This window comes from Phascolarctos cinereus, unplaced genomic scaffold, assembly GCF_003287225.1.
Source record: "Phascolarctos cinereus isolate Bilbo 61053 unplaced genomic scaffold, phaCin_HiC Scaffold_726;HRSCAF=1367, whole genome shotgun sequence".
In the NCBI taxonomy this organism is placed as follows: Eukaryota; Metazoa; Chordata; class Mammalia; order Diprotodontia; family Phascolarctidae; genus Phascolarctos; species Phascolarctos cinereus.
In genome coordinates this window covers 386169606-386183427 of record NW_027556098.1, presented here as the reverse complement: position 1 = coordinate 386183427, position 13822 = coordinate 386169606, and the positions used below count along the sequence as shown (strand labels likewise).

At 46.7% G+C, this 13822-nt stretch overlaps 1 protein-coding gene across 3 annotated transcripts in view; it reads left to right on the top strand.

The window, feature by feature from the left end:
• The first annotated feature begins 4155 nt into the window (after positions 1–4155).
• The window catches only part of TMEM51 (transmembrane protein 51), a 74735-nt gene continuing 65068 nt past the window's right edge, over positions 4156–13822 (top strand). For 2 of the 3 annotated variants that reach the window (XM_020973402.2, XM_020973408.2), the window contains exon 1: positions 4772–5108. The gene's annotated coding sequence lies outside the window, so the exon portion shown is untranslated. Of the gene's footprint in view, positions 4264–4771; positions 5109–13822 lie in introns of those variants that run through there. The other variant, XM_020973412.2, reaches the window with a different exon arrangement.

Genomic DNA, 13822 nt, shown 5'->3' with positions numbered 1-13822 from the left:
AATAACAGAATGAAAGGTTTCTTTGTGTGTTTCTTCCTGCCCTAGTCCCCAAAACGCCACATGGTTAAAAAAAAAAAAAAGAAAGAAAGAAAAGAAAAGAAAAGGCAGCAGAGTCAAGTGAATGGGAAGAACAGTTCCAGGTAGCAAGAGAAACAAATGTGATTGTATCTATTTCACTGTGGGTTTTACCTACACTTTGGATACATTAAAGGAAATGTATCAGTACTGGGTCTGGAGTCAGGAAAGACCCAGTTCAAATGTAAACTCAGAGCTACATTTATACTAGACAGGTGACCCTGTGCAAGTCACTTCACCCTGTTTGTCTCAGTTTCTTCATCTGTAAAAATGAGCTAGAGAAGGAAATGGCAAACCATCTCTGCCAAGAAAACCCCAAACGGAGTCAGACACGACTGTAACAAATGAACAACAAATCTTAAGAAAAAATGGAAAAGAAATATGAGTTGCTAGAAATGGACTCTCAATTGAACATCTACATGAGGGGAATTTGCCAAGTTACAGAATATGTGTATGTGTGTGTGTGTGTGTGTGTTGGGGGGCAGTGTTATAATTTATTAATACTTTTTTTAGGCTCAAGATCAAGCATTTACTTCCTACATGAGACTTTTCTTGATCCCCCATTCTCCTCAATAATTAACACCCCCCCATACACACAATTATTTTTGTTTTCTATTTTGTTTAGACATGTCTGTATTCATGTTGTTTTCCATCAGTTGAATGCAAGCCCTTTGATGGCAAGAGGACATCTCTTTTTTTTTTTTGTCTTTTTCAATCTCCTGTGCCTGGAATGAACACAGAGGCATTTAATAAATGCTTATTGAAAGGGCAGCTAGGTGGTGCAGTGGATAGAGCACTGGCCCTGGAGTCAGAAGGACCTGAGTTCAAATTTGGCCTTTGACATTTACTAGCTGTGTTACCCTGGGGAAGTCATTTAACCCCACTGCCTAGCCCCCCCCCCAAATATAGCTCAATAAATGCTTGTTGAATGAAGGACTAAATATAATCTATTGCAAAATGACTTTGGCTCCTTTCCAGCTATAAGAAATTATTCATAACCTTCCCCTCTCACTTTACAAGTGAGGTTAGGGCCCAAGGTTGAGGGGGAGTGACTTGTCCAAGATCACACAGATCCCAAATAGCAGCAGCAGAGCCAGAACTCTTCCCCCTTCCCCAGCTGTTATGTGGCATGTGCCCAAGCCAGCTAGATGCCCTCCTTAACATTGCTTTCAAAGAGTTATAGCCCATTCTCAGAGAGCTTCCCTGCCCCATCCTTAGTCCTTATAAAACAATTTCTCTCAAGGCAGGAGATCCTGAAAACTAGTTTTGAACTTCAGAATGTTGGCCACTTACTGGGGGGAAGATTCGGAAATGACCCCTTTCTGAAGCAAAGCTTGAGGCATCCTAAACTTGACAATGGGACTAGAAATATTCCTTTGGTTCAGCTTTGGCTGTGGGCAGTGGTTCTCAATCTTTTCAAGCCTGAGGACCACCTAATAGTTGTACTGTTAGAAATTCACATTGGAAAAATTCACATTGGAAAAAAAAAACCTGCTACGATGAATTCAGCAATGTTTTTTAAATGATTTTTTTTTTGCATTTTACCAGCACTGATAACACATTTGAAAAATAGCCATATGTGTGCAAGGCCTATTATTTAATCAGAAAGAATGTTAATTTATTATACTGAGTCATCTTGTAGAGTTTGTTGAACCAAATAAAGATCAAAATGACAATGCTTAGTGCACGTATGGAATCCAGGCCCTGTGCAATAGTCTTGTAATAAACAAAGAACAATAGTTTCCATTAATGGAGCACTTTAAGGTTTGCAAAAAACCCTTTACAAATATTACCGTGTCTAGTGTCTCCCTTCTCCAGTCTCTCCCTCCACTAATTGCTGGTTGGTACTCCTTAAAGCATATGGCTAGCTGAGTCTCTCCCCTGCTCAATAAGTTTCAGTGGCTCCCGATTGCCTCCAAGATAAAATACAAATCCCTCTGGTACTTAAAGCCCTTCACAACCCAGATTTCCAGACTCATTTCTTTATTCTTTTTTCAGCCATCTAGCCCCAAAGGCCTGTTGGCCGATTCCATTTCTACCTCTGCCTACTTGATCGTATGTGAGCTCAAGCAATCAGAGTAGTGGAGGGGAGAGTGCAATAGATTCAGAGGACTGGGAATTCTGCCTCTATTCCTTATGCCCTAGAGTAGGCCATTTAACTTTTCTGGGACTCAGTTTCCTCATCTGTAAAATGATCTAGAGAAGGAAATGGCAAACCATTCCAGTATCTTTGCCAAGGAAATCTCAAATGGGGTCACCAAGAGTCAGAGAAAACTAAAAAACTACTGCAGCTAAGTGGCACAGTGCTGAGCCTGGTATCAGGAAGACCTGAGTTCAAATCCTGCCTCAAATATTTACTAGCTGTGTGACCCTGAGCAAGTTATATAACTGCTGTTCACCTCAGTTTCCTTCAACTGTAAAATGGGGATAATAATAGAACCTGCCTCCCAGAACTACTGTGAGAATTGAAAGTGCTTAGCGCCATGTAGGCATTATATAAAGACTTATTTTCTTCTCTTTAAAATTAAGTTTTCTTTTTTTTTAAATTATGAACTTAAGCATCAACAAGCAGAATTCTTCAGTATACAAAAAAGGATAGGAAAGAACATTTGTATGCAAATCTATGGACTTCTCTTATGTATTTTTTTCAAAGCAAATATTAAATTTCACACATTAGTCAAGTCAGTAGGCATCCCTACCATATGTCAGGCACCGTGCTAGGTGCTGGATACAAAGGTTTAAAAAAAACCCTTCCTGCCCTCAAGAAGCTCACAGTCTAATGATAGAGACAGCGTGAAAATGACTATGTACAGATGATACATACAGGATGAATCAGACATAATCAGCAGAATTGTCACAATAGTAACAAAACTGCTCCACTTAGCAGCAGCTGTCTTCTGTGTATTTTATTTCTTGAAGTGTCACTGATGTTTTCTCCTCTCCCCTCTCAAATCACCAAAGTATAATAACTTACTGGCTAAAGAGCTAGCCTTGAATTATTGAAGCCTCAGGTTCAAATCTTGCCATTGACACATATGGCTATGTGACCCTGGCTAAGTCATTTTCAGTCTTTGTGCTCCCATTCTCAATGCTCTCAGAATATAAATCTCGGAGAAGGAACTGATCTGCATTGTTAGAGCCTGCTTTGTCCCGTGGGAGTTCCCTAAACCAGTGAAATCTTAGGTCCAATCTTCAGCCTTTCCTAGTAACCAGTAAGCATAGTCAGCTTTTAGCTTCTTTCCAAGTTCAGCTCAGATGCCATCCCCCAGGGAGGCTGAGCTCTCCCCCCCTCCCCCATTTACTTTCCATTCGATGATTTGTGAATTGCTATATTCCCAGATTATAAAATTCTGGAGGGGTAGGAGCTGCTTCCTACTGCCTTCAGATCTTCAGTGATTGGCTGGGGGCCTTTAGTCAAGGTTTTGTTGAAACGAACTGAATCTTCCCCCTAGGGGCCCTTAGCCTACCAGGTAGGAACTCCCGGTCTCGTTCTTCCCTCATTCTCAGCTATGTCTGGCTCTCCACGACCCCATCTGGGGTTTTCTTGGCGAAGGTACTGGAGTGGTTTGCCATTTCCTTCTCCAGCTCATCTGACAGCTGGATGCGACTGAAATGACTGAACAATAGTACCTACTTCCTGAGTCCAAGTCCATCCACTGTACCGTATAGCTACATTAAATTTCTTAACAGAGTTGCCAGTCAGGTGATGCTACCTTGTGAGCTAACGAGTTCCCCATCACTAAGGATTGTCAAGCAATGACTGGGTGAACACTTTGGGGAGGGGCAGAGTGGGGGTTCTATCAATAGCCAAGAGGACCAATCCTTGGGCTTTAGCACTCTCTTGGGCTTGGTATGCCCAGGAGGTATTCAATAGGACCTTAGATTTTAAGAGGACCTTTTAAGGTATCTGGAATCCCAAACTTTCTTATTTTGTAGATGAGGAACTGAATGCCAGAGAAGAAATATGACTTGTATGAAGTCGAATTGGCTGTGTAATGGTGGGTGGGCACTCACCACCGCCGCCCCGCCCCACCCCTTCCTGATCCCAGAGTATCCATTAACCCGCTGTAAATGCTTCTTGAATTGAACTGATGCGGGTCCTGACTGACCGGAGTTAAGACTTGGGCCAGAAGATCTAGGAGGCCCCTTCCAAAGATGCCCATTCTGTTTGTCGCAGTCACACAAGGAGTAAGTTACTGGAGCCCAAATTCCATCCTGTTTCTCTGACTTTCACGACGCCGAAGCTACTGCTAAGGGTTCCATGAGGACAGGAACTGGGTTTTGTTCCCCGGCCCCCTCTGTATGGACAGCCATGTCAGGCACTTAGTGGGTTCTGAGTGAGTGTTCATTGAGTGCGTGAGCCAGGACAACTAACACAGGAGACAAATCCAAGCAGCTGCCGATGGATTGTTGCTAGGACAGGTGCCTCCCTATTCAATGAGGGTTTCGACTGAGAGCTTTGGCTCTTGGGCCACTCTGCCAGGGGTCATGCCAAGGGAGGGCTTCACCCTGGGCCACACATCCTGATCTCCACCAAGGCGAGGACCCGAAGGAAGGATGCCCCCACGATTCAGAGGTTCTCACCTGCTCCCCTGCCTTCTCATCGCCCATACAAGGAGGCTCTAGGACCCTGGCAGGGTAGAGTAGAGTAGGGCTGGGCCGGGCAGGACAGGAGGGGCGGTCTGGAGGCTCCGGGCTGCTGGAGGGGCGTGGGTCTGGGAGGAGGACTAGAGCAGACTCGTTTCATGTGTTGCTTCCTCCTTCTCCCATCGATCACCTCTCTCTCTTTCTCTCTCTTGCACACTTCCACATACATACGTGCCCACTCCCCGCCTTCCCCATTCCCGTTCCCCCTCCCCCCGCGCACTCCAGCCCGCGGCGGGAGGCGGGCCGGCGGGAAGCTGGGGGTGGTCCGCCTGGAGGGCAGCACCGAACTCCCCCGGAGGTGAAAGAGGAGGCAGTTGCTGCGGGGAGGAGGAGCCCCAGCAGCAAACGGACGGGCTGCCAGCTCGGGGAGCGGACCGGCGGCACAGGTGAGCGCCCCGCCAGGTAGAGCCCGCGCCCCTTCCGACCCCAGCGGCCCAGGCAGAGTCAGGGCGCGCCACCCCGACCCCCGCTTGCTGGTCGCCTCCCCGACCCCCGCGACTCTGCCTGCTTGCCTGGAGGTCCTAGCTTCGGGAGGGGACTCCGGCGGTCCCTGGGGTTGAGCCAAGACCAAGCTCTGGGTCGGTCAGTTCTTCCCCTGGTTCGGGCTGTGGCTTCCCCCCCCCCTCACCTCCGGGCTGCGCCAGCCACGCCCCCCTTAGTGGTTGGACTGAGCTGGGAGCTTCGGAGTCCACCTTCCTCCCTACCTCGGTCTCCTCTGCAGGGCTGCGCCGACCACTCCCCCCAACCCCGCGCTTGAGAGGTAGGGGCAGTTTGGGGACGTCTCCTCCTTCTCCCAGGGGCAGACAGGCAGCTCGGGCCTCTCCAGCCCCCTCAATTCCCCATCCAGTCTTTTCGCATCCTTCCGATCGCATCTTATCCTCCTGTCGGCCTGCCATGGGGTAGCGCTCCAGTCCTCCGTCTGCCTCTTGGCCAGGGACTTTACTCGTGGGCCGCCACTGAGGCACCGAGCACCCCCACACAACACACACACACACACCCATCCCCCCACCTTCTCTCCGCCTTAGTAGGAGGAGAAGGCTCTCCTGGAGGGACCCGCCCCCTGATCCGGGGTCCGGCAGCTGGCGTTCAGTCCTCCCCCTACTCACTGCCCTCCCCCACCTCGGGCCGGGGATCTGCCACCCGACCCCCTACCCACACCTAGCTCCGCCTGCCGCGTTTGTGAGTCTCTCTGCTCTTGGCCTCGGCATTGCCAGGGCAGAAGTTTCTCTTCGTTTTAAGAGGGCTTCCAGGGGTTAGCGAGAAAAGGCGATGAGTCCTAAGGGCCCCGGTAGTCAGTGGATAGAGGCACAAAGTGGGCTAAGTCCATAGGCCAGAGGGGACTCAGAATGGCAGTCTGGAACTGAGGGAACAGCGGGAGGCTGTCTCTCCGGGGCATCTGGAAGTCAGTCAACGAACAAGCATTTTACTAAGCTCCAGCAGTGTGCCAGCCATTGTCCTAGCTCTGGATGCAGGGACAAAGTGGGACAGTCCCACCCTCTTTTCTGGAAGTTGGGGGACCTAGGATCGAATTCCCTGCCTCGGTGACCTTGGCAAGTCGCTTCCCAGAGGGCCTTTTGTTTCCTCAAATGAAGCTATGAGAGCTCTTCCAGATCGAAAATCTGCTCATTCCACTGAATCACCTCACCTCTGGGTCTTGGCAACACAGGGGGCATTGTCTGAGTGGAAACTCCCCAGGGTCTGAAGGAACTCATCATTGCTACCCAATGCGCCCCAGTCATTGCAAAGGTTCGCTGCATGAGGGCAGATAGGTTATGCATTAATAAAACCCAGTTTAGGGGCTGGCCCTATGCTGGCACAGTTCCTGCCTTGCACTTTACAACCAAGGTTCTTGTAACTGCTGCCCAGTGCTGGTGTTAGGCTGCCCCCGGGCCTTTGGCTCCAGCTGGATTCAGAAAAACCCCTTTGCTTTTGGAGAAATCATGCTTTCACAGGTGGCTGTTTTCAAAACCCTCCCACTAGCTTTAAGGGAACATCTTCCCCCAGTTGTAGTAAAGGGCTGGGCAGAGAGATTCTTTGCCAGCAGACTGGACTCCTCTCTAGGTTACCTCTGGCAAAGTGAATTGGAGTCAGAGGGTCTGGGTTCAAATTTGGCTCTCCTAAGGTGATCTTGGCCAAGTTACTCTCTGTGCATGTTTGCTCTTGTGTAAAATGAGGAAGTTGGACGTGGGAAGTCCTTCCCATCTGTAATTCTGTGTGCGTGAAATTCAGAGATATGTTAGTTTAAGAGGACAATATCAGAACATACATTCAGAGATGAAAGACTCCTTAGAGGTGTCATCTAGCTTTTTGTTGTTGTTCAGTCGAGTCCAACTCTTCCTGCCCTCACTTGGGGTTTTTTTGTCGAGGCAAACAGGGTTAAGTGACTTGTCTAGGGTCAGTAAGGGTTTAAAGGCCAGATTTGAACTCAAGGAGAGAAGAGTCTTCCTGACTCCAGACCTAGTGCTCTATCCACTTGGCCACTTAGCTCTTCCGAAGACAGCATGATGAGTCCTAGTCTGAAAGTATGTAGGGGCTCCACACTCCTGTAGCAGTTTAGAATGATACCCACCATGCTTTGGAATGGCACTTACTACAGTAGCCTAATCTCTACCATTTTATAGCTGAAGAAACTGAGGACCAGAGAGGTGGTCCTTCCCAAAGCCCTACAGGGAGTAAGTGACGGGATTTGAACTCAGGGCCTTTGGCTCCAAGTTTAATGCTCTTTTTACAGTGCTATACATGGAAGAAAGGGATCTCCCACAAATAGTCAGAAACTCCAGACCATTATGAAAAAATCAAACATGGCAGCCACTTTAAGGGAAAGACACTTCCCAATGGCTGTGGCCTGAGGGCTCCAGTAGTTAGTGGGGAGAGGCACAAAATTGACTAAGTCCATTGGCCTAGTGTTGAAGATTTAATCTCTGGCCTTTTTAGGAAAGCATCCAAAAGTGCTTCTGTGCATTTTGTAACCAGTTCTCAAGTGGTTGGTTTCCCTGCCCTTGACCACTGCCATCCCCCACGATGACCTGTCACAATTCTGATAGGCCCGATTTCCAGTTTTCCTCTTATACAGATGTGCTTAGCCCACAAATGATTTCTTTGAAGGCTGGATCTGAGATTTTTTTCAGGCCACGTGAGTCTGAGCCAAGTGAACTCTGCCTGGTTAGTTTAATGGGTGTAGCCCCAGGAGGAGATAGAGAAGCAGGAAGGAGGGATTTCCCACTTGACTTGTCTTTGGACATTTTCTTCTAATAGCTTGCCAACAGTATCTTTAGTTTCTCTTTTAGCAATTCCTAAGTCATTTCAATAGTTACTTCCAGGACACCAAGAATTCTTTCATTCAAAAAAAAAAAAGGTCACGTGATATAAGATAAGGAGGGAGAGCACTCCCGTGAAAGAATTTTGGATTTGGAGTCAGAAGACCTGGGTTAGAATCCTGGCTCTGCCATTGACTACCTTTGTGACCTTGGGCAAGTGAGTTAACTTCTCTGGGCCTCAGTTTCCTCATCTGTAAAGTGAGCAGTTAGATGAGATCAGACAAAGTCAAACAGGAAGCCCAAATGTGGCCTGCAGCCCAGGTGCACCCAAACTGGATGAAAATGTAACTGGGAAATATTTAACAAAAGAAAAATACAATAAAACATAGATAAATATATTTTAAAACTAAGTCAGTATTTGGCCTGCAAGGATCCTTCTGTACAAGATTAGGGGGCCTTATTTCTGCTTGAGTTTGATACCACTGTCCTTAGAAGAACTCTGGGCTTCCTTGCAGCTGCAAATCTGTGACTCTAAGATCCTAGTGAAAATAGATTTGATTCCATCTCAGGGGGCATTGATAAGAGTCCCACCCACCAGTCACCTGTTTGAAGTTGAGTGAAGTTTCTTGAACAGGAGAGATATTTTTCATTCCATAATGTTAAAGACAAGGCTTAAACCGTAAGTCACTCATTCCCCCCAAGCAAGAAGCTTTCCAAGGTTGGAGGAAACTGTGTGGGGTGTTGCAAAGTAGACTGATGCTGGAGTCATAGGACCTGAATTTGCATGCTGACTTTTCCACTTTTGCCCTCTGTGACTTTGAGCAGGCTGCTTCCCTTTCTGGGCGTCTGTTTTCTCAGCTGGAAAATGAGAGGGTTGGATAAGATAAACTTTAATGTTTCTAGTTCTAGGATCCTATTAAGTAACCAGTCCACTGAAGTGCTGAAATTCTAGGATTCTGTTATCTGGGTCCAACTTAAACTAAAATGTAAATGACTGCTGCTGAATCCTTTCTGGGGAGGAGAGTTTGTGAAGGAGGAAAGGACAGTTATCAAGGTGCCTTGCCCACGAGAAGAGTAAGCAGAAGCTCCAAGAAGGTAAAATGTGAGGAAAGGGAGTTTGGGGGCTTCCCCCATTAACCTGGTCTGTTGGCTCTATAATGACACATTGCTTTAAGGTTTGCCAAATGCTTTCCTTATAACCACTCGGTGAGTAGTATTAATAGTAGGGCAATTATTATTTTTGTCCCAGTTTTTCAGATACGGAAGCTAAGGTACAGAGGGACTTGCCTAGTGTCACACAGCTAGTAAATATTGGAGTTGGGATCTATGAGGAAGCTTGGTACAATGGAAAGAACTCTGGAGCTATAGTCAGAGGATTTGGGTTCAAATTTTACCTTTGCTGTTTACTGTGTGACACTGGGTAAATCACTTAACCTTCCTGGTCCTCAGTTTCCTCATCTGTCAAATGATTGGGTTGAACTAGATGGTCTCTTCCTGCTCTAGATATGTGTTCTGTTCTTTTTAAGTTGCAATGACCAATTGCAGATATACTACAGATCTGAAAGAATCAACAGGCATCTATTAAGAGTAAGAAAGAGCAAGGGTGTTATTTGATGCAAGAAAATGTAATTTTACCATGAAATAAACATTTTCATCCCACTATCCCCATGTTCTCTGCCTGGTGTATGGGGGGTGGGTGGGTGGAAGTGTACCATGTCCACTGATGCAGCTCAGTTTTTTGAGGTATTCTTAAATTAAATCCTTGTAGCAGGGCAGCAGCTAGGTGGTGCAGTAGATGGAGGGCCTGGAGTCAGAAAGACCGAGTTCAAATTTGGCCTCAGACCCTTACTAGCTGACCCTGACCCTGGGCAAGTCACTTTACCCTGTTTGCCTCAGTTTCCTCATCAGAAAAAATAAAGCTGGAGAAAGTAATGGCAAACCACTCCAGTATTTCTGCCAAGAAAACCCCAAATGGGGTCACGGAGTCAGACAGGACTGAAACGATTGAACAGCAGTCTGTGTAGTATGAAAGACTTACCATGTGTCCAGCACTATGCTAAGACAACAATAAAACCATCTCGGCTCTCAAGAGGTTTGCTTTCTATTAAGGGAAACAATGTCCACGAATAAGTATATGCAAGATAAATACAAGGTAGGAGGGCGCTAGGAGCCAGGGGCACCAGAAAAGATGGTGCTTGAGTCTGAAGCCAAGGGGCTGGGATGGAAGATGGAGTGTGGTATGAAAGGCAAGCAAGCTAGCCTGGCTGGACCCAAGAGCGTGGGAAGGGGAGTAATGTGTAATAAGGCAGGGGTGGAGGGTTTGGGGGGAAAGGTGAAAGCTAACACTGTTTGGACACAGTGTAGCTGATACCCTCAACTGTTCACAGAATCAGGCCTGGAAGAACCTTGAGAGACCCTTTAACTAAACCTTCTTTAACAAAGTCCCTCCTGCCCATCCTCCTACAGCTCTTACTGTTGATATAGGGCTTCTGGGTAGGGAGGAGCAGGCTGCCCAAGGCTCAGGATATTTTTTCCTTCTAGTGTAAGAGAACAGCAACAGGGGAGTTGCTTTAAAAGGACAAAGCTGCCAGTTGGAGAACTACTGCACAGTGCCCAGATTAACATTCACTGCCTATCAGAGGCAGTTCCCTGGAGGCTGCTCCAGCGGAAAGAATGTTTGCTTGGAAATAAAAGGAAAGAGATTTGAGTCCTGCCTCTGCCCACTTACTACTTGTGGGGCCTTGGGCCAGTCACTACTCCTCTCTGGGTCTCAGTTTCTCTCTATCTAAAATAAAGAAGATGCACTAAAGGACCCCTAGGGACCCATTTAGCTCTGAAGCTGTGATTCTCACTTTGGGCAAATCGCTTCCCTTTTCTTCCAAGGTAAAATAAGGGGGTTGCTGAAAGTCACAAAGATAGCAAGCCTTAGGGGTTGAATTTGAAACCAGGTCCTCTGACTCCAGATGGTAAATCACCCTTCCTCCCAGGTCTTGGAGTCAAGAGACCCTTGGTGTGAATTTCAACTCTGGCACTGAGTTATTGAGGCTAGTGACTTAACCTCTCATCTATAAAATGGGATAATGACAATTAACTAACTTAACCCAGGAGCTGTTGTGAGTATTATGGACTCAAGGTGACCTGCAGGTGGCCTTGGGCTCTCAAAGACTATGCTTGTGTCCAAGATCTGACAGGTCCCACTGACCTACAGAGACTTTGAGGGTGAGCCTGGCAGTATGTTGCTGCACGTCTGTAAGTCACCCAAATGACCAATCTAGTTAAGCTGGGAAAGCTTCTGCCCTTGTTTGGCTGCAGGGTGGCAAGATTTCCAGCTGCAGCTGCTCTCAGAGACATTCACCTATGTTAAAAGAGGCTCATGATTTGCCTTGGTAGAGAGACAAAATTACAAGCCCTTGGTGGTGGATATTGATGGCTATAACATGGCACAAGTGTGGACAGTTGTCAGAGTAGTGACAGCTCTAGCTGCTGCAGGAAGGATCTTTTGGAGGTTCCTTGATTCTGCCCTCCAACTCCCTGACTGCAGGTCTTCCCAGTCCTTGCCTGGCTGTTGCCAGAAACAGCCTCTATCTTCTCCAAGCTCCCCTGTGCAATATCTTAGGCTTCATACCTGGTTCAAACCAAACATCCTTCCCACCATCCACCTTTCTTCCTCAAATTCTGGGACTTGGCTCAACTTTTCCCACAGTCTCTACTATTTTCTCACTTCTAACTCCCAATGCTTATAGCACAGTGCCTGGCATATAGTAAGCACTTAATAAATGTTTATTGAATTCTAACTTCTCCTCGGGGGCAGGATGGTCATGAGAAAGCCCTAGATTTGAAACCAGGGGACTAGACTGTAGTTTCTTACTGGCTGTATGACCTTGGACAAATTAGTTTCCCTCTCTGGGCCTTATTTTTTCTCCTCTGGAGAAATGAACTTGGACTTTGAGGTCTCTTCCATCTTGAAATCTTTGAGGCTACAAAACTCTTGGAGTGTACCTTCCTCATCTGCAAAATGGGGACGATCTTATCTATACGACCTGCCTCCCAGGGTTAGTTGTTGGGGAGGAGATACTCTGTAAGCCTTAAAAGCTATAGAAATATGAGGCTGTTTATTTTTTTGATTCAGTTAGTTCGGAGAATTCCTAATGGGGAAACTCCTAACACCAGTGCAGAGACTCACCTCCTCAGAAACTTGGGGTCTTCCAGTTGTATGGGGGCACTGACACGTTTAGCCCTTTGCCCAGGGTCACACAGATAGTGTGTATCCTAAGCCGGGGATAGAAATCCAGTTCTGTGGAGGTGAATCTTCTGCCTGCCTTTGAAAACCCTACAAATGATCATTTTCTCTTCTTCCTCAACCTCCAGTAACTCCCTCCAACTGAGGTCAGGCTTGCTTTTGAGCAGAAAATTGAGTGGAAGTGAAACCTGGGTTTCCCCAGTCCCTCGAGCTCTTGGGCCTTAGCTCCCATGGGAAGTTCCAGGATTGGCTGACAAGATCACAGGGCTTCTGAAGGAGCCAGAGATGGGCACTGAGAAGGGGGCTAGTTATCTTGTAGGGTGAGCTTGTGATTTGGGCCAAAGGGTCTCCACTGGGTTTTCTGTTGATCCCTCACTGAGTCTCATTTTTTGATTATTCAATTCAACAAATGCTTATTTCCCCCCTTGGTGGATTAGTTTTAACAATTTTTAACCTTATCTTCCTGCACACTCAGGTTGTGCTTTGGGTCAAGGAATTTGGCATTGGGACTGAGGATTGCAGAGCTAGAGGTGGAAGGACCTTACAGATTTTCTAGGGCTAGGCCACCTCTTCTCATTTACAGATGAGTGTGGATATCTTTACAGATGGGCCCAGAGTGGTTACAAGACTTATCCCAGGTTACACAGTGTCAGAGGAAGGATTTGAACCCAGGTGTTCTGACTAAATGCAATGCTGTCTCTGCCCAAATGAGTCATAATTAAGTAGAATTTTCCTTAAAAGTCATGAAACAAATAATAAGCAAAACAGACATTTTTCATATTTGGGATATTTTGGGATTACCAACCCCCTTCCATTAGCATAGGCTTCCACTTCAAACTAGTAAAATGTATATGGATGGAGTAGTGGGCCTGGAGTCAGGAAGACTCTATATATATGAGTTCAAATCTGGCCTCAGACTCTTACTAGCTGGGTGACCTTGGGCAAGTCACTTCACCCTGTTTGCATCAGTTTCCTCATCTATAAAATGAGCTGGAGAAGGAAATGGTGAACCACTCCAGTATCTCTTCCAAGAAAACCCCCAAATGGGGTCACAGAGAGTCAGACACAACTGAAAAATGACTGAACAGCAACAAAAAATGTATATTAAGCTTCACTTTAAAGGAAGGAGAGATACAAAGACAAAAAATTAAACACAACCTGTCCTTGACAGCCAGGTAGTTCAGTGGTTAGAGTGTTGGACCTGCAGTCAGGGAAACCCAAGTTAAAATTCTGCCTCAGATACTAGCTGTGTGACCTTGAATAAGTCACTTAACCGCTGTTTGCCTCAGTTTCCCTCATCTGTCAAATGAGAGGGTTGACCTCTGAAGGCCTTTCTAGCTCTAGAGCCACGATCCTAAGACTTGCTCCACATTGCACAGTGTCAGAGGATGGATTCCAGCTTATGTCTCCTACTCCAGATGAGGAAACTGAGTCTACCAATGCAGACTAGCAACTGATCTGCAATTTATAGTCTTAGAGGGTTTTCCTGAGGCCCTGAGAGCTTAGGTGATTTGTCCGTGGTCATACAACTACTGTGTCTTAAACTGTGGTCTTCCTGACTCTGCAGCCAGCTCTGTAATCACTGTGCATGCTGCCTCTCCTA